Below are 20,834 nucleotides of genomic sequence, written 5' to 3' on the forward strand. Positions count from 1 at the left end.
CCGGGGGCATCATGATCACATTCAGCAGCCTTCTTAGGTTGGCCATCAACTGCCTGCCCTTGTCGAATCTGGTTTGGTCTTCCATAATAACGTCCGGCACACAGTCCTCAATCCTAGCAGCCAAGAGCTTGGCCAGTATTTTTGCATCTACATTGAGCAGAGAGATCGGCCTATAGGACCCACATGCCTCCGGGTCTTTGTCCCGTTTCAATATCAGGGAGATGGTGGCCTGTGACATCGTCGGGGGTAAAACTCCTCTGTCTCTTGCCTCATTAAAAACCCTAACCATCACCGGCCCCACTATCTCAGAGAACTTTTTATAGAGCTCAACCGGATACCCATCCGGCCCCAGGGCTTTACCTGATTGCATGGCCCTCAAGGCCACTGATGCGCGATCAATTACACTCAAGACGAAGTGATTTCATAACTGAAGGCTTTAATCTACTAGAACTTGTTCCCCAGCAGCTTCGGTACAGAAAGTGAAGGCTGCTGGGACGGCACCATCTCTTATACTCCGCCTGTCAGGGTGGAGCTACGTAACGCAGCCAATGGTAGACTCCTGGGTCTAACCAATGGTCATCAGCCTCTTAGGTACCACAATACCTGGTACTACCACATTCACCCCCTGTTAAAAAAGAGTCCGGCGGGGGTGGTGGCCAGTGGTAACAGTCGCCTTTAACATGGTATGATCAGGTATGGAGGTACCGTGTAGTCGAGGATATTTACAACAGTTAAAGTCACAGTGAAGCAATCAGTCGATCGGGTGGCCTGGTCGTCCTTCTAGAACGTCTGGGCTTAGGTGGTGATTCTGGTGGGGGTCCCGGTGGTTGCGACTCCGGGAGCGTGGTTTCGGCCTCCCTGGCAGCTTCGTCACCCCTAGGCAGCGCTGTTGGGGCAAACGGTTGACGGGGGGGGGGCCTGTAGGGGGTGTCGGTGGATGGGCGTGCCAAGGCAGGAGCGGCGGAAGTACTGACCCTTCCCATTGCTGTGGTGGGGGTGTGGGTGGGGGTAATGGTTCAGGAGCGCGTGGGGTTCCGGCGGGCGCCAGGGCCCGAAAGGAGACTGTATCTTGCCAGCCGTCAGGGAATGCTACGTGGGCGTACTGGGTGTTAGCGTGCAGCAGGTGGACCCTCTCGACCAACGGGTCCGACTTGTGCGCCCGCATGTGCTTCCGAAGCAGGATGGGTCCGGGTGTCGCTAGCCACGTTGGGAGCGAGGTCCCGGAGGAGGACTTCCTGGGGAAAACAAGGAGACGTTCATGAGGTGTCTGATTTGTGGTTGTACAGAGCAGCGACCGGATGGCATGGAGGGCCATCGGGAGGACTTCTTGCCAGCGGGAGACTGGGAGATTCCTAGACCGTAGGGCCAGTAGAACAGTCTTCCAGACCATTCCGTTCTCCCTCTCCTCCTGTCTGTTTCCCCGGGGGGTTGTAACTGGTCGTCCTGCTCGAGGCAGTGTCCTTGCTGAGCAGGAATTGATGCAGTTCGTCGCTCATAAAGGAGGACCCCCTATCACTGTGTATGTACGCGGGGAAACCGAACAGTGTAAAGATACCCTGGAGGGCCTTGATGACGGTGGTTGTGGTCATGTCTGGGCATGGGGATGGCGAATGGGAACCGGGAGTACTCGTCAATCACGTTCAGGAAGTACGTGTTGCAGTCCGTGGAGGGGAGGGGGCCTTTGAAATCCATGCTGAGGCGCTCAAAGGGACGGGAAGCCTTTATCAGGTGTGCCCTCTCTGGCCGGTAGAAGTGAGATTTGCACTCCGCGCAGATTTGGCAGCCCCTGGTGATTGTCCTGACCTCCTCGATAGAGTAGGGCAGGTTGCGGGTCTTGATGAAGTGGAAGAAACGAGTGAGCCCCGGGTGGCAGAGGTCCTCGTGGAGGGCTCGGATGCGGTCCACTTGTGCAATGGAACAAGTGCCGCGGGACAGGGCATCAGGAATCTCGTTTAGCTTCCCGGGACGGTACAAGATCTCGTAGTTGTAGGTGGAGAGTTCTATCCTTCACCGCAAGATCTTGTCGTTTTTAATCTTGCCCCACTGTGCATTATCGACCATGACGGCAACCGACTGTTGGTCCGTGAGGAGAGTGAATCTCCTGCTGGCCAGGTAATGCCTCCAATGTCTCACAGCTTCTACAATGGCTTGTGCCTCTTTTTCGACCGAGGAATGGCGAATTTCGGAAGCATGGAGGGTACGGGAGAAGAAGGCCATGGACCTGCCCGCTTGGTTGAGGGTGGCCTCCAGAGCTACGACGGATGCATCGCTCTCGACCTGGAAGGGGAGGGACTCGTCGATGGCGCACATCGTGGCCCTTGCAATGTCTGCTTTGATGCGGCTGAAAGCCTGGCGGGCCTCCGTCGACAGGGGGAAGGTTGTGGACTGGATTAGGGGTCGGGCTTTGTCTGCGTAGTTGGGGACCCACTCTGCGTAATAGCTGAAAAACCCGAGGCAGCGCTTCAGGGCCTTGGAGCAGTGAGGGAGGGGGTACTCCATAAGGGGGCGCATGTGTTCGGGGTCGGGGCCTATAACTCCATTTCGCACTACGTAGCCTAGAATGGCTAGACGGTCGGTGCTAAACACGCATTTATCCTCATTGTACGTCAGGTTAAGGATTTTCGCGGTCTGAAGAAATTTTCGGAGGTTGGTGTCGTGGTCCTGCTGGTCATGGCCACAGATGGTGATGTTATCCAGATACGGGAACGTTGCGCGTAAGCCGTACCGGTCAACCATTCGGTCCATCTCTCGCTGGAAGACCGAGACCCCATTAGTGACAGCGAAGGGAACCCTTCAAAATTGATAGAGCCGCCTATCTGCTTCGAAGGCAGTGTACTGGCGGTCACTATTACGGAGGGGTAGCTGGTGGTAGGCGGACTTGAGATCCATCATGGAGAAGACCTTGTATTGTGCGATCCTGTTTACCAGGTCGGCTATACAGGGGACAGGGTACGCGTCCAGCTGCGTAAACCTGTTGATGGTCTGACTGTAGTCAATGACCATCCTATGCTTCTCCCCGGTCTTTACCACCACTACTTGAGCTCTCCAGGGACAGTTGCTCGCTTCGATGACCCCTTCCCCCAGCAGCCTTTGGACCTCTGACCTGATGAAGGTCCGGTCCTGGGCACTGTACTGCCTGCTGCTGGTGGCGATGCGTTTGCAATCCGGGGTGAGGTTCGCAAGCAGGGAAGGCGGGTCGACCTTAAGGGTCGCAAGACCGCAGACAAGGGGAGGTATAGGCCACCAAATTTAAAGGTCAGGCTTTGCAAGTGGCATTGGAAGTCCAGCCCCAGGAGTGTAGCCGCGCAGAGGTGCGGCTGGACATACAGGCGGAAATTGTCGAATTTCCTGCCTTGGACAGTGAGGTTCGCTCGGCAGAACCCCTTTATCTCCACTGAGTGTGACCCGGAGGCCAGGGAGATCCTTTGGTTTACAGGGTGGGTTACAAGTGAACAGCGCCTTACCGTGTCGGGGTGAACAAAGCTTTCCGTGCTCCCAGAGTCAATCAGGCAAGACATCTCGTGGCCGTTGATGAAGACCGTCGTAGCCGTTGCGAGTGTCCGAGGTCGACTTTGGTCCAGTGTCACCAAGGCCAGATGAAGCAATTGCGAGTTCTGATCGGGCAGCGTGTCGTCGGCCGAGCTGGGGGCCGGGGGCCCCATCCAAGATGGCGTCACCCATGGGTCGCACATGGTGTCCGGGGATGAACAAGATAGCGGCGGGGATGGACAAAATGGCGCCGCCCACCCGTCCAGCGTGGTGTCCAGGGGTAAGATGGCCGCGCCCGTGGGTCGCACGTGGCCCTAGGATAGGGGGGTGGCGGTGAGCGTTGGCCGGTCGGGGCCTGAAGGGGGGATTGCCGCGGCAGTCCGGAGTTGCTGGAGACCGCGGCCACGGCGCGGGCCTGGCAGACCCCCACAAAGTGGCCCTTCTTGCCGCACCCTTTGCAGGTGGCGGTGCGGGTCGGGCAGCGCGGGCGGGGATGATTCGTCTGCCTGCAGAAGAAACAGCGGGGCCCGGCAGCGTTAGCGGGCCGTCTCGTAGCGCACGCCTGCGGGGTCAGGGGGAAGGTCTGTGGGGCTGCCGCTGCTGGATGCCACGCAGCCCAGGGGGCCGCCGTGCGGTCGGGCACATAGGACTGCGCGTTTTTGTAGGCAACGTCCATGGACCCTGCCAGGGCCCGTGCCTCTCTATGTCCCAGGGTGTCCCTTTCTAGGAGTCTTCGGCGGATATCTGAGGAGCTCATACCTGCTACGAAAGCATCCCTGATTAAAAGTTCCGAGTGCTTGCTCCCCGAAACTTGCGGGCAGCCACAGTTTCAGCCCAGCACCAGTAGCGCCCGGTAGAAATCTTCCAACGATTCCCCGGGGCTTTGCCGTCTCGTAGCAAGCAGGTGACGTGCGTAGACCTGATTTACAGGGCGGATATAATGTCCTTCCAACAGTTCGATCGCGGCATCATAGTTCTCCGCCTCCTCGATAAGGGTGTAGATCCCAGGGCTGACCCTTGAGCGCAGGAGATGCATTTTCTGTCCTTCTGAGGGGGTGCCTCCGGCCGTCTTTAGGTAGGCTTTAAAGCACGCCAGCCAGTGTTTAAATATTGCAGCCGAGTTCTCCGCGTGGGGGCTGAGTTGAAGGCACTCCGGTTTGATTTGGAGATCCATCCTTCCAGCTTAAATCTAGTCGATTAAATTGATGCGCGATCAATTACACTCAAGACGAAGTGATTTCGTAACTGAAGGCTTTAATCTACTAGAACTTGTTCCCCAGCAGCTTCGGTACAGAAAGTGAAGGCTGCTGGGATGGCACCATCTCTTATACTCCGCCTGTCAGGGCGGAGCTACGTAACAACAGCCAATGGTAGACTACTGGGTCTAACCAATGGTCATCAGCCTCTTAGGTACCGCAATACCTGGTACTACCACACCCACCAATATTTCTTTGGTCCTAATCGGGGCCCTAAGCCTGTCTACCAACCCCTTACCCACTTTTGGGAAGGTCAGTCCATCCAGAAAGCGTCTCATCCCCTCCGGCCCCACAGGGGGTTCCGAGGTGTCCCTGAACACCTTGTTAACCCTGCCGGATCTCCTCCCAAGTTTCTCCCCCCCCCACCCCCCCCCCCCCCCCCACCCCGTCGACTACCTTCCCAATTTCCCTGGCCGCCTCCCTCTTCCTCAGATGCTGTACCAGCATTCTACTGGCTTTCTCCCCATGCTCATAAATCGCGCCCCTTGCCTTTCTAAGCTGCTCCACAGCCTTACCTGTGGACAACACCCCAAACTCAGTCTGTAGTCTTCGTCGTTCCCTTAAAAGCTCTACCCTCGGGGCCTCCGCATATTTCCTGTCTATCTGTATAATCTCCTTCACCAGTCGGTCCGTTTCTGCCCTGTCCGTCCTGTCCCTATGTGCTCGAATCGAGATCAGCTCCCCTCTCACCACTGCCTTCAGCGCCTCCCAGGGCACCGCAGCTGAGACTTCCCCTGTATCATTGACCTGCAGGTAGTTTTGCATACATTTCCTCACCCTCTCACACACCGCCTCATCCGCCAACAAGCCGACCTTTAGCCTCCATTGAGGGCGCTGAAAGCTTTCCTTACAGATTTGCAGATCAACCCAGTGCGGAGCGTGGTCCGAAATAGCGATCACTGAATATTCTACGTCTGTCACCCCCGCCAGCAAATCCCTGCTAATGATGAAAAAATCAATTTGTGAATACATCTTATGAACATGTGAATAGAACGAAAACTCCTTCCCCACCGTCCGACTAGCCCACCATGGGTCAGCCACCACGCCCCCGCCATTTTCCCCATGAACCCCCTCAGTTCCATTGCCATTGCCTGCATCCTACCTGTTCTTGAACACGACCGGTCTAGGCCGGGATCAAGGACTGTGTTAAAATCACCTCCCATAATCAGCCTGTGCGAATCCAGGTCTGGTGCGGGATTCTCCGACACCCCACCGGGTCGGAGGATCGGTGGGGGGCGGCGTGAATCCCGCCCCCACCGGCCGCCGAATTCTCCGGCACCGGATATTCGGCGGGGGCAGGAATCGCGCCCCGCCGGTCGGCGGGCCCCCCCGGCGATTCTCTGGCCCGCGATGGGCCGAAGTCCCGCTGCTGTTATGCCAGTCCCGCTGGCGTGAATTATACCAGGTATTTACCGGCGGGACCAGGCGGCGCGGGCGGGCTCCAGGGTCCTGGGGGGGACGCGGGCCGATCTGGCCGATCTGGCCCCGGGGTGTGCCCCCACGGTGGCCTGGCCCGCGACCGGGGCCCACCGATCCGCGGGCGGGCCTGTGCTGTGGGGGCACTCTATTTCTACGCATGGCCGTCAGCCTTCGCCGTGGCCGACGCGTAGGAGACCCCCCCCCCCCAGCACATGCACGGGGATGACGTCAGCAGCCGCTGAGGCTCCCACGCATGCTCCCACGGAGGAATCCGCACCTTTGGGGTGGCCCGACACCAGAGTGGTTCAGGCCACTCCATCCCGCCGGGATCCCCCCGCCCCGCCGGGTAGGGGAGAATCCCGCCCCAGGTATCTTCCCCAGCAGTCTCTTAATAAAATCCACATCATCCTAATTTGGGGCATATACATTGACCAAAACTACCCACATCCCGTCGAACTTGCCACTCACCATGACAAATCTGCCTCCCCCATCCGAGATTGTGCTACCCACCTCGAATTGCATCCGTTTGTTAACCAAAATCGCGATCCCCCTGGTTTTAGTGTCCAGCCCCAAGTGGAAGACCTGGCTAACCCAGCCCTTTCTTAATCTGACCTGGTCAGCTACTTTCAGATGAGTCTCCTGAAGCATTATTACGTCTGCCTTCAGCGCCCTCAGATGTGCGAACACCTGTGCCCTCTTCACCGGCCGTTTAACTCTCTAACGTTCCAGGTGATCTGCCTGGTTGAGGGGCACCGTGCCCCCCCCTCGCCGATCAGCCATCTCCTTACTTGGGGCCGCCCCTAGCCCCTGTGTCACACTTCCCCTGGCCCGCCTCCTGGCAGCCCCCACCTCCGGCCTCCTCCATGTTACCAGACCCAAGTCCCTCCCTCATCAGCAGATCAACTACCCCCCTTCCCCGCCCTAGTAACACCACCTTGTAACCTAGCCCCTGCCATAAACTAGCTATATACACACCCCCCACCTGGCTTCCGTAGACCAGCTCACCCAGCTAGCCTGGTGACTCTCAACTCCGGCGCCAACAAGTCTCCCACCTATTGTTCCCTCTGACCCATCCCCCCCACCCGCCCATCGACAGCACTTCCCCAAATCAGCCATCCTCGAGCAATTGCTCTGAAAAAAAAACAAGGAACAAAGAAAACCCCGACGCTCGTGCAAATCAAGTAATACAAAATAAGTAAGAGGCACTTCCAACCACCCCGATCAGAACACAAAAAGCCCCCAGCACCAAATACCTTAACTTCCCTCTTTTCCAACGAAAACTGATCGAGATCAGTTCTCTTCTGATTACAGCCTTCAAAGACTCCCAAAGTATGAAAGGAGAGGTCTACTCATTTTTGTTAATCTCAATGTAGGAGCTTGTAGCCATCCCCAATCTTTGCCCATGCCCCTCATTTAACCTTCACTGCGGTCGTTGGGATCTTCCCTTCTCCACGCACAGCACAGATCCAGAATGTGTGGCTCATGATCTTAACCAACGGCTTCTTCACAAAATCAGCGTCATCCCAATTGGGGGTATAAACATGCACCGAAACCACAGGCGTCCCTTCTAATCTACCACTTACCATCACGTATCTACCCCCTGGATCTCCCACTGTTGCTTGCCGAAAACCCCACCCTTTTACTAATAAGGACTGCCGCTCCTCTCATCTTTGAGTCCAACCTTGAATGGAACACTTTCTCCAACCACTCCTTCCTCAACCTCATTTGCAGATTATCACTGGATTGGGTTTGGATTGGATTTGGATTTATTGTTTTGTGTTCCGAGGTACAGTGAAAAGTATTGTTCTGCGTACAGTCCAGACATATCGTTCCATAGACATGGGAGGCAGGTTCACGTAACAGACTGAGCTGTGTTCATGACTCTCTGTAGTTTCTTATGGTCTTGGGCTGAGCAGTTGCCATACCAGGCTGAGATGCAGCCAGATAGCATGCTTTCTATGGTGCATTTATATAAGTTGGTTAGAGTCAATCTGGACATGACGAATTTCCTTAGTTTCCTGAGGAAATATAGGCACTGTTGTGCTTTCTTGGTCGTAGCGTTGACGTGGGTGGACCAGGACAGATTGTTGGTGATGTGCACATCTAGGAATTTGAAGCTGTCAACCATCTCCACCTTGGCACCATTCATGCAGACAAGGGTATGTACGACTCTTCGCTTCCTGAAGTCAATGACCAGCTCCTTGGTTTTGCTGACATTGAGGGAGAGATTGTTGTTGTTGCACCACACCACTAGGTTCTCTATCTCCTTCATGTACTCTGACTCATCGTTGTTCAAGATTGGACCCACTACAGTCGTGTCATCAGCAAACTTGCAGATGGAGTTGGAGCCAAATGTTGCCACGCAGTCGTGTGTGATTAGGGAGTATAGTAGGGGGCTGAGAATGCAGCCTTGCGGGACCCAGGTATTGAGGACTATCGTGGAGGAGGTGTTGTTGTTTATCCTTACTGATTATGGTCTATGGGTCGGGAAATCGAGGATTCAGTTGCAGAGTGAGAAGCCAATTCCTAGGTTTGGAGTTTTGATATGAGCTTGGCTGGGATTATGGTGTTGATGGCAGAGCTGTAGTCAATAATTAGGACTCTGGCGTAGGAGTCCTTGTTGTTGAGATGCTCCAGGGATGTTTGTAGAGCCAGGGAGATGGTGTCTGCTGTGGACCGGTTGTGGTGGTATGCAAATTGAAGTGGATCAAGGCATTCTGGGAGTATGGAGTTGATGTGTCTCATGACCAACCTCTCGAAGCACTTCATAATGATAGATGTCAAGGCCACCGGATAGTAGATATTGAGGCACATTGCCAGGTTCTACTTTGGCACTGATATGATGGTGGTCTTCTTGAAGAAGGTGGGAACCTCAGAACGGAGTAGGGAGAGGTTGAAGATGTCCGCGATCACACCCGCAAGCTGCTCCGCGCAGTATCTGAGGGACTCCGTCAGGACCCGTTGCTTTCCATGGGTTCATTTTCAAGCAAGCTGATCTGACTTTGGAAGCTGTGACGGTAGCTATGGTGTATCCGAGGCTGCTGGGGCAGTTGACGCCGGTTTGTTGGTTTGAGGGGGAATGATTGGCGGGGTCATGTCCTATGTGAAGCGGGCATAAATGAGAACCTTCCTTCCCTCCAAGCTTATCAGACCCAAGCAACTGCCGCCGGTCCTCTATCCTCCGGCTGGTCCTGCGGCTCCTCCTCGGGCTCTTCGGCCAGCCCCTCCTGGTCCAGCCCTTCCTCGTCAGTGGCCAGATATTCTTTCCCCTCCGCCTCCAGCACGTTGTCCTGCTGCTGTGCCAGTTTGTGGAGGGCACAGCAGACCACCACAAAGCAGGCGTCCCTCCAGGTAGTGTACTAGAGTGCACAACCAGAGCAGTCGAGCCATCGGAACCACATTGTGAGCAGTCCGATGCACCGCTGAAAGCCCAGGTGGACTTGAGGGCTTTGTTGTATCGGATCTCTGCATCGGTCACTGGCCTCCATACTGGTATCATTAGCCAGGTCCTCAGCGAGTACTCCTTATCCCCCCAAGAGTCAACCCGCCATCCGTGGGGGGGGTCCTCGAAGAGGCCGGGGATGTCCGAAGCCCCAGGATGTAGCTGTCGTGCACACTCCCTGTAAAGCATGCACACGCGTGCATTATCCTCACCTGGTGGTTGCACACAAGTTGGATGTTCAGAGACATATAGCATACCTGATATTTACATGTTATGACGTTTCTTATTTACAAATTTTAGATACATTCTCTCCGTCTGGCACTTTCCTGACAGCAGCTTTCCTGTCAGTTCGTCCAGGGTCGCGAGTCTGTCCCCTACGTAAAAGTTCCTGACCGCTAGCATCCCCCCATTCTGTCTCCATTTTTTCAAGGTCGCGTCAAGCATGGTTGGCGGGAATTTGTGGTTGCCGCAGATGGGGGCCATGGAGGGCATCTCGTTAAACAGAAATGCTGCCTCATCTGACTCCCTGTCCTTACTACCACTGGGCAGGATGTGTATTTTGCCTGGGGGAATGGGAGCGCTGCCATGTCGAGGGCTAGGACGGTCGTACCTTTGCAGGAGGACTCCTCCAGCCTCACCCATTCCATGTTGGTTTCTCGTATCCATCCCTTCACCCTCTGGTCTGTGGCTGCCCAGTGGTAGTATTGCAGGTTCGGGAGGGCCAGTTGTTCCTCTTTTGCAGTGTCGACTTGGGGATCCTTGGGTTCTTTCCCCTCCCACACACAAACACAAGATCATTTTGTCTCACTTGGAAACAGGCCTTGGGGATGAAGATCGGCATGGATCTGAACATGAAGAGGAATCTCGGCAGCACGTTCATCTTAATTGTCTGCCTCGGAAAGCGGGAAGTCCTTTTTAACTTCCACCGCCAGACTGGTCAGATTCTATTTGTGGATTTATTTTCAGTCATGGGATATCTAAATCCCCAGGTAGCGGAATTTGCTTTGCGCTAGTTTGAATGGTAGACTTCCCAGCTCTGTCCCTCCACCACTCGGGTTCACCGAGAATAGCTCACTCTTGCCCAGGTTGAGTTTGTAGACAGAGAAGGCCCCAAACTCTTCTAGGAGCTTCATGATTGCTTTCAGGCCGTCTGTGAGTCCGACACGTAGAGGAGCAGGTCATCCGCATCGAGTGAGACTCTGTGCTCTCTGCCACCTCTTTAGATGCCCTTCCAGCCTTTTGCATCTCGCAGAGCGATCGCCAGGGTGAACAAGAGCGGGGACAGTGGGCATCCCTGCCCTGTGCCTCTGTGCAGCTGGAGGTATTCAGAGCTGGTGATGTTGGTCCGAACGCTCGCCTTGGGGGCGTTGTACAGGAGTTTCACCCATGAGGTGAACCCTGTCCCGAGCCCAAATTTCTCCTGTACCTCAATGAGATACTTCCATTCAACTCTGTCAAAGGCCTTTTCTGCATCCAGGGAGATAATCACCACTGGTGTTCTCTCCCCAGATGGGGTAATTATTACATTTAGCAGCCGCCTGCTGTTCACAGTTATCTGTCTACCCTTGACAAAGCCCGTCTGGTCCTCTGTTACCATCTCTGGTACACCAGTCTCTTAGCCAGGACTTTTGTGAATATCTACGTGTGCACATTGAGCAGCGAGATGGGTCTATATGATTCTCATTCTGTCGGATCTTTGCCTTTTTTGGATATCAGCGATATCGTGGCCTGTGTTAGCATTGCAGGCAGTGTGCCCCTTGCGAGCGAGTCCGCGAACATTTCCCGTAGGTGTGGGGCCAGGGCTGATGCAAATTTTTTGCAGAAGTCCACGGGGAACCCATTGGGTCCCAGTGCCTTTCCCGCCTGCATGGAGTCAATGCTCTTCTTGACCTCTCACAGTCCTATTGGTGCTTCCAGCTCCCCACGCCTATGGTCCCCCACGGCTGGCATGTCCAGTCCATCGAAGAATCATCTCATACCCGCATCCCCGTCGGGGGGCTCAGAGGTGTACAGCCCTCAGTAGAAGGTCTCAAATGCTTGATTGACCTTTTTTGGTTTGGCTACCAGACCGTCTCTGCTATCCTTCGCCTGTGCTATTTCCCTCATGGCTGCCTGCTTTCTCAGCTGGTGAGCCAGTAGGCGGCCAGCCTTGTCCACGTGTTCATAGAAGGTCCCCCGTGTCTGGCGGAGTTGGTGCACCGCTTTCCTGGTGGATGGCAGGTTAAAGTCCATTTGGAGCTTTTTCCGCTCCGCCAGAAGCTCTATGGTTGGGGCTGCGGAGTGCTTTCTGTCAACCTCCAGGAGTCGATCAGTTACTTCCTGGCTGCCCTCTTTATCCTGTCTCTACATGCTTTATAGGCTATAATCTCTCCCCTAACCACTGCTTTCAGTGCCTCCCAGAATGTGGAAGGTGTGACTTCCCTGCTCTGATTGTTAGTGGTGTACTAACCTATGGCCTGTGATATTTTCTGGTAGAAGACCTTATCGGCCAGCAGGACCGTGTTCAATCTCCACGTGAGGCGTTGGGCACGGCCTGTCTCCAACCTCACATCCATGTAATGTGGAGCGTGGTCGGAGATAACTATCGCAGAGTATTCCGCCCTTACTATTCCTGGAAGCACCAATTTCCCCACTGCAAAGAAGTCAATCCGTGTGTATACTTTGTGCACTGGAGAAAAGAATGAAAATTCCTTCTCACTGGGGTGTAGAAACCGCCATGGGTCCACTGCCCTCATCTGCTCCATGAATGCTCTCAGTTCCCTTTTTCCCCACTCTGGGGCTCGATCGGTCCCGTTCACAGTCGACCATGATCGGTCGGTGAATCTCGATGTTGGGGATTTCTGCCATGGTGTTTTTTATGAAATCTGTGTCGTCCCAGTTGGACGCGTACACATTTACCAGAACTACCGGTGCACCATCCAGGACACTGCTGACCGTGATGTACCGTCCCGCTGGGTCCGTGACCGTCCTTGTCACTGTAAACACCATCCTCCTAATAATCAGTACAGCTACCCCTTTAGCCCTCATTCCAAAACACAAGTGCTATGTCTGTCCCACTCTACCTTCCCAATCCCGCAGTCGGTCCTTCTCCCTCAGGTGTGTCTCTTGCAGGAAGACTATGTAGGCATTCAGACTTCTTAAATGGGCAAAGACTCTGGATCTTTTCACTGGGCCATTAAGTCCCCTGACATTCCAGGTGATAATCCTGGTGGGGGGTTTCTGTCCCCTCCTTCCTGCAGGATCAACCTTACTTACCTGGTGGACATGCGCCTGCACTCCGGGGTTTCCCTTTGTTAGGGGGCCTTTCATAATGGCCACAGTCGCCATTCTCACCATGAGGCCGGGCCCCTGCACTCTGGGGTTTCCCTTTGTCAGGGGGGCACCAACATGACCACCAGATGTGTACGCCACATGGGTGCGTCCCTGCACTCTGGGGTCTCCCTTTGTTTTGGGTTTTTTTTTTAAATGTTTTTATTGGGTTTTATACATGATATACTTATAAATGTTCACACAGAGAAACAAAAAAACAAGAGGAAGTATCTATATAAAAAAAACAAAGAAAACTTTCATAACACATGGCAATAAGGAGGGCTTTCCCCTCCCCCCCCCCTTTTCTTCTCTTTTTTTTATACAAAACAAGCAAAACAAAACCGGGTGGAAGGGGCACCTGGGTGGTGCCCCTGATGTAACTTGCATCTCATGGTCCTTTTTTTTTGTCTATTTGCCTCAGCTTCGGCCGTCTGTCATTTCTTCTTCCTGCTCTTTCGTTCTCTCTTTCGCCTTGCTGTGCTTGTTGTGGTCATTGCCATTTCCTGCGCTCTTCCCCCTAGTTTGTGTTCCCTCCTCCTTCCTCCCTTCTGGCTCCCCTCTGTTGTTTTCCTTTCCTTGTCCTCCCTCCCTCCCTGCCCCGCCCACCCCACCCCTCTCCCCCTTCCCTGCCCTCCTCCTCCCCCTTTCCCTCCGACCCCCTTGTTCTCTGCCATTCCCCTTTCATTCCTGCTGGGTTTGGCTACTCCCTCTTGCTCCGCCCCCCTCTCCCCTTCCCCCGGACCTCCCTCCCTTCCCTCTCTTCTATCATGTCCTGGCTACTTTCCCCTGGCTCTTAGCTACTTGGTTATTTGTTTGTTTGTTTGTTTGTTAGCCACAAACAGGTCTCGAAACAGTCGGGTGAAAGGCTCCCATGTTTTGAGGAAGCCATCTTCGGACCCTCGGATGGCGAATTTGATTTTCTCCATTTGTAGAAATTCCGACAGGTCAGACAGCCAGTGCAGCTTTAGGTGGTGCGGACCGCCAGCCCAGCAGGATTCTACTGCAGGCTATGATGCACTATCAATTACTACAAAGACGTAGTGAATAATCGAGGCTTTATTGCGCAAAGATGTTGGGCGGTATTCTTCCTCCCCCGCGGCGGGGTGGGCGAATCACCGGGGCGCCTCGTGAATTGAGCCACGCAGCCCTGACCCCCGCACGCGATTCTCCCACTCCCCCCCCCCCCCCGAAACCAGCGCCGCGCGGATCGCGCCAGGCCGCTCGGAGAGTCGCCGCAAACGGCGAGCGGCGATACTCCGGCCCGGATGGGCTGAGCGGACGCTCCGACAGGACAGGGTCCCGCCGGCGCCGTCCGCGCCTGGTCGCTGCTGGCGGGAACTCTGCGGGAACGCTCGGGGGGGGGGCCTGTGGAGGGGGAGGGGGGGCTCCTTCACTGGGGGAGTGTGGTGATACACCACTGTACCTCCCTACCATTGTACATAGTATATAATAGTTGTGCGTAACGTGGCCCTGTAATACTGTGTATTGTACTGTAACTCTGCAGAGGTTCGGTCACTGGTAGGTAACCCGACCTGGCCACGGAGAGCTCCGCCTTAGCCACTCCCCCGGGAGTCAGTATAAGAACCTCTTCTGGGACAGCGCATCAGGGAGGGGGGCCTCCAAAGGGGTCTGACCCGCAATCAGGGCCCACTGATTGGCGGGCCGGCCTCTCCCGTGGGGGCCGGGCCTACATTCCGCCACGGCCAGCCCCTGAACACTCACGCCATATTGCGTCGGGGCCGGCTGTAGCTACCTGGAATGGCCACGTCCCGATTACAAAATGGACACCCACAAAGAATGCAGGGAAAATTGGACAATGCTAAGAAACAAGCAGGTGCAAGCTCTGTCTGTTGATTAGAACCTTAAACGCTCAGACAGGACAGAAACTACCAAATGATCTACTTATTAATGAGCCATCTCCGGGGACAAAAGGGAAACATTTACTTACACAATGTTAGGACAGACTCCCCGGCGCTCTTTTTGGCGGGCCATGAACTTGGCCTCAATTAATTGGGTCCTTCTCAATCAGTTGTATCGATTTTCCTCCAATAGAGGAGTGGTTCCCTGATCACTGGGCGTGTCCTGGTGACTGTCAGTCTGCTTTGTCTTAGCTTCTTCTGGCACCGGCCCGCCAATCAGTGGGCCCCAATTGCGGGCCAGACCCCTTTGGAGGCCCCTCTCCCCCAGTGAAGGAGCCCCCCTCCCCCTCCACAGGCCTCCCCCCGAGCGTTCCCGCAGAGTTCCCGCCAGCAGCGGACGGCGCCGGCGGGACTCTGTCCTGTCGGAGCGGCCGCTCAGCCCATCCGGGCCGGAGAATCGCCACTCACCGTTTGCGGCGACTCTCCGAGCGGCCTGGCGCGATCCGCGCGGCGCTGGTTTCGGGGGGGGGGGTGGGAGAATCGCGTGCGGAGGTCAGGGCTGCGTGGCTCAATTCGCGAGGCGCCCCGGTGATTCGCCCACCCCGCCGCGGGATCCTTAAGGGGGAGAGGGAGCAGCCCCAAGTCGTGGTCCATATAGGTACCAACGACATAGGTAGGAAAAGGGATAGGGATGTAAGGCAGGAATTCAGGGAGCTAGGGTGGAAACATAGATCTAGGACAAACAGAGTTATTATCTCTGGGTTGTTACCCGTCCCATGTGCTAGCGAGATGAGGAATATGGAGAGAGAGGAGTTGAACACGTGGCTACAGGGATGGCGCAGGAGGGAGGGTTTCAGATTTCTGGATAATTGGGGCTCATTCTGGGGTCGGTGGGATCTCTACAAATGGGATGGTCTACACCTGGACCAGAGGGGTACCAATATCCTGGGGGGGGGGGAAATTGCTAATGCTCTTCGGGAGGCTTTAAACTAGTTCAGCAGGGGATTGGGAACCTGAATTCTAGCTCCAGTATAAAGGAGGTTGAGAGTAGTGAGGAGAAAGTTGCAGGAGTGTACTTGCAGGCAGGAAGGTGGTTTAAAGTGTGTCTTCTTCAGTGCCAGGAGCATCCGGAATAAGGTAGGTGAACTTGCGGCATGGGTTGGTACCTGGGACTTCGATGTTGTGGCCATTTCGGAGACATGGATAGAGCAGGGACGGGAATGGTTGTTGCAGGTGCCGGGGTTTAGATATTTCAGTAAGCTCAGAGAAGGTGGTAAAAGAGGGGGAGGGGTGGCATTGTTAGTCAAGGACAGTATTACGGTGGCAGAAAGGACGTTTGATGAGGACTCGTCTACTGAGGTAGTATGGGCTGAGGTTAGAAACAGGAAAGAAGAGGTCACCCTGTTAGGGGTTTTCTGTAGGCCTCCGAAAAGTTCCAGAGATGTAGAGGAAAGGATTGCAAAGATGATTCGGGATAGGAGCGAAAGCAACAGGGTAGTTGTTATGGGGGACTTTGACTTTCCAAATATGGACTGGAAACGCTATAGTTCGAGTACTTTAGATGGGTCCATTTTTGCCCAATGTGTGCAGGAGGGTTTCCTGACACAGTATGTAGGTAGGCCAACGAGAGACGAGGCCATATTGGATTTGGTACTGGGTAATGAACCAAGACAGGTGTTAGATTTGGGGGTTGGTAAGCACTTTGGTGATAGTGACCACAATTCAATTGTGTTTACTTTAGTGATGGAAAGGGATAGATATATACCGCAGGGCAAGAGTTATATCTGGGGGAAAGGCAATTATGATGCGATGAGGCAAGACTTAGGATGCATCGGATGGAGAGGAAAACTGCAGGGGATGGGCACAATGGAAATGTGGAGCTTGTTCAAGGAACAGCTACTGCTTGTCCTTGATAAGCATGTACCTGTCAGACAGGGAGGAAGTGGTCGAGCGAGGGAACCGTGGTTTACGAAAGCAGTCGAAACACTTGTCAAGAGGAAGAAGGAGGATTATGTGAAGATGAGACATGAAGGTTCAGTTAGGGTGCTCAAGAGTTACAAGTTAGCTAGGAAGGACCTAAAGAGAGAGCTAAGAAGAGCCAGGAGGGAACATGAGAAGTCTTTGGCATGTAGGGTCAATGATAACCCTAAAGCTTTCTATAGATATGTCAGGAATAAAAGAATGGCTAGGGTAAGAGTAGGGCCAGTCAAGGACAGTAGTGAGAAGTTGTGGTGGAGTCCGAGGAGATAGGAGAGGTGCTAAATCAAAATTTTTGTCAGTATTCACACAGGAAAAAGACAATGTTGTCGAGGAGAATACTGAGATTGAGGCTACTAGACTAGAAGGGCTTGAGCTTCATAAGGAGGAGGTGTTAGCAATTCTGGAAAGTGTGAAAATAGATAAGTCCCCTCGGCCGGATGGGATTTATCCTAGGATTCTCTGGGAAGCTAGGGAGGAGATTGCTGAGCCTTTGGCTTTGATCTTTAAGTCATCTTTGTCTACAGGAATAGTGCCAGAAGACTGGAGGATAGCAAATTTTGTCCCCTTGTTCAAGAAGGGGAGTAGAGACAACCCCGGTAACTATAGACCAGTGAGCCTTACTTCTGTTGTGGGCAAAGTCTTGGAAAGGTTTATAAGAGATAGGATGTATAATCATCTGGAAAGGAATAATTTGATTAGAGATAGTCAACACGGTTTTGTGAAGGGTAGGTCGTGCCTCACAAACCTTATTGAGTTCTTTGAGAAGGTGACCAAACAGGTGGATGAGGGTAAAGCAGTTGATGTGGTGTATATGGATTTCAGTAAAGCGTTTGTTAAGGTTCCCCATGGTAGGTTACTGCAGAAAATACGGAGGCATGGGATTCAGGGTGATTTAGCAGTTTGGATCAGAAATTGGCGAACTGGAAGAAGACAAAGGGTGGTGGTTGATGGGAAATGTTCAGACTGGAGTCCAGTTACTAGTGGTGTACCACAAGGATCTGTTTTGGGGCCACTGCTGTTTGTCATTTTTATAAATGACCTGGAGGAGGGCGTAGAAGGATGGGTGAGTAAATTTGCAGATGACACTAAAGTTGGTGGAGTTGTGGACAGTGCGGAAGGCTGTTACAAGTTACAGAGGGACATAGATAAGCTGCAGCGCTGGGCTGAGAGGTGGCAAATGGAGTTTAATGCAGAAAAGTGTGAGGTGATTCATTTTGGAAGGAATAGCAGGAAGACAGAGTACTGGGCTAATGGTAAGATTCTTGGTAGTGTGGATGAGCAGAGAGATCTCGGTGTCCATGTACATAGATCCCTGAAAGTTGCCACCCAGGTTGAGAGGGTTGTTAAGAAGGCGTATGTTAAGAAGTACGGTGTGTTAGCTTTTATTGGTAGAGGGATTGAGTTTCGGAGCCATGAGGTCATGTTGCAGCTGTACAAAACTCTGGTGCGGCCGCATTTGGAGTATTGTGTGCAATTCTGGTCGCCGCATTATAGGAAGGATGTGGAAGCATTGGAAAGGGTGCAGAGGAGATTTACCAGAATGTTGCCTGATATGGAGGGAAGATCTTATGAGGGAAGGCTGAGGGACTTGAGGCTGTTTTCGTTAGAGAGAAGGTTAAGAGGTGACTTAATTGAGACATACAAGATGATCAGAGGATTAGATAGGGTGGACAGTGAGAGCCTTTTTCCTCGGATGGTGATGTCTAGCACGAGGGGACATTGTTTTAAATTGAGGGGAGATAGATATAGGACGGATGTCAGAAGTAGGTTCTTTACTCAGAGAGTAGTAAGGGCGTGGAATGCCCTGCCTGCAACAGTAGTGGACTCGCCAACACTAAGGGCATTCAAATGGTCATTGGATAGACATATGGACGATAAGGGAATAGTGTAGGTGGGCTTTAGAGTGGTTTCACAGGTCGGCGCAACATCAAGGGCCGAAGGGCCTGTACTGCGCTGTAATGTTCTATGTTCTAGTAGAGAGAATGGCAATGAAGGCGATGGAACGCCTTATGAACCCCCAGGAATTCGAGGTTGCAGCGACCAGTAGAGTAGGACAGTGGCCCGTTTGGGAAGAAGAGATCAGGAAATATCTCAAAGGGAAAGGATGGCCCCTTTGGAGTGAATTCTGTGATAATGAGAAAACAGGACCCGGGAGTATAGGACATACTTGGTGGGAGAATCTGTCAGAGATCCACAAGAAGAGCTTAGGGAAAGCTCGCAAGCCGATGGCAATCATGTCCTGTTTGGCGCAATTGCGAGGCACAGAGGAGGTCGTCAGGATGCTCCGTACAGAGATAGAGGAGAGAGACAGAAGTAGTGAGGTAGGTGTGAGTGAGGTAGAGAAAGAGAATCGAGATCTGAAAGAGCAGTTAGCAGCAAGGGACAGAGAGGTGGATGATGCCAAGTGGGCACATCAGTCTTGTCTCACGCATTTGAACAGTATTCAATCACAATATGATAAGGCCTACCAGGACACGCAATGTGCGGTCTTGGTGAGACAAGAAACAGAACAGCGAGTTGAGAAATTGCTGAAACAATGCAATGATTTAAAAGCAGCCCTACGAGAACTCCATACTTCCACAACGGAACAAAGGCAGAGCTCCGTAGACCATGTAAAGTGCCGGAAGCAAATTGCAGAATTGCAATCTCTGCTGTCCGTGCAAAATGGCTTTCAGAGTACATTCGGACCCCAATTAGATCAAGAAAACGGCCCCGATTGGCAGGAATTGAACGAGACTGCCCATATACGTACATGGGACATGTACGCAGGATAAACCCCAGAAAAGGAAAGCGCCCCAACCCCCAACCGAACAGGCAGAACACACCCCCATGAATCCTGTGACCACACAACGCAGGGCCGCAGGAGAAGGAGAAGTAGATTTCCTTTACACAACCCCGTTAACCATGACCCAATTACGGGACGCGTGTGGAAAAATTACACCGTTCCGTCCCACAATTTTTCGCGAAAGTCAGACAACAGGCTACCATGTATGGCCTGGACGAAAAGGAGCAAGTCAAGCTCACAGTTTTAAGCCTCGAACGTTCAGTCGTAGCAGCCCTTCCCGACCCACAGAATGTAGGAGGAGGCACACTCCAAGAGATGCACACAGCGATCCTTGATACGATCGGCTTTAACAGAGGAGACCCCATAGAAGGCCTAAATAAGTGTAGGCAAAAGACGACAGAGCACCCCACAGCGTTTGCTGGACGTTTGTGGATTCACTTTACCGCAGTTTTTGGAGAGTTAGCCCGCGCCCATTTGCCCCCAGATAATATGGCCAAATGGACCCGAATTCTAGTCTCCCACGCCACAGAAGCAGGACGAAAAGCTTGCGCAAATTATGACCCCTCAGATGAGGCCCACAATGAAAAATGGGTTTTGAAGAGATTGTCCCGCGCCTGGGAGCAATGAATTGCAGGCAAAACCGTATTTATAACACCCGATGAAGAGCAGCTAGAAATGAACCCAGTCAAAGCACACCAGAACCCCGCATGGGTAAATGAGGACAGGAACAGCCCACCCCAGCCCAAAGCTCAGGAATGTTATAATTGTGGACAGCTGGGACACTTTGCACGAGAGTGCAATGCGCCCCAGAAGCAGCAGAGAAACTAACAGACAGGCACCCTAAACAGGAATAGGGCAAAGCCGATCCATAGCGTTAGCGCCTGTTCGGAGAGCACAGACACGAACGGCACCGACTGACAGTGTTTAGGCTCCCCAATTTGGGTCTGCGATACCCTTTGGGACAAGTCCAGTAGACCAGTAGTAGCAGGCAAAGTTCGGGGACAACCCGTAGAATTTCTTTGGGACACAGGAGGGTACCGCACCACACTCAATTCCTCCACGATGTTTCAGCGAGACACGTGGCCCACAACAGACACCATTACACTCAGCGATTTTACAGGCCATTTACAACAGTGACACATCATAGCCCCAATACCAATACAGATAGGTAACATCGCAAGCAAGCACCCCGTAGTTTTAGTTGATCTGCCCCAGACAGCAGAACATATCCTTGGGATCGATTTCATGAGCTCCCATAACCTTTCTTTTGATCCAGTTAACAAGTGTGTTTGGAA

Source organism: Scyliorhinus torazame, chromosome 1, assembly GCF_047496885.1.
Source record: "Scyliorhinus torazame isolate Kashiwa2021f chromosome 1, sScyTor2.1, whole genome shotgun sequence".
Taxonomy (NCBI): domain Eukaryota; kingdom Metazoa; phylum Chordata; class Chondrichthyes; order Carcharhiniformes; family Scyliorhinidae; genus Scyliorhinus; species Scyliorhinus torazame.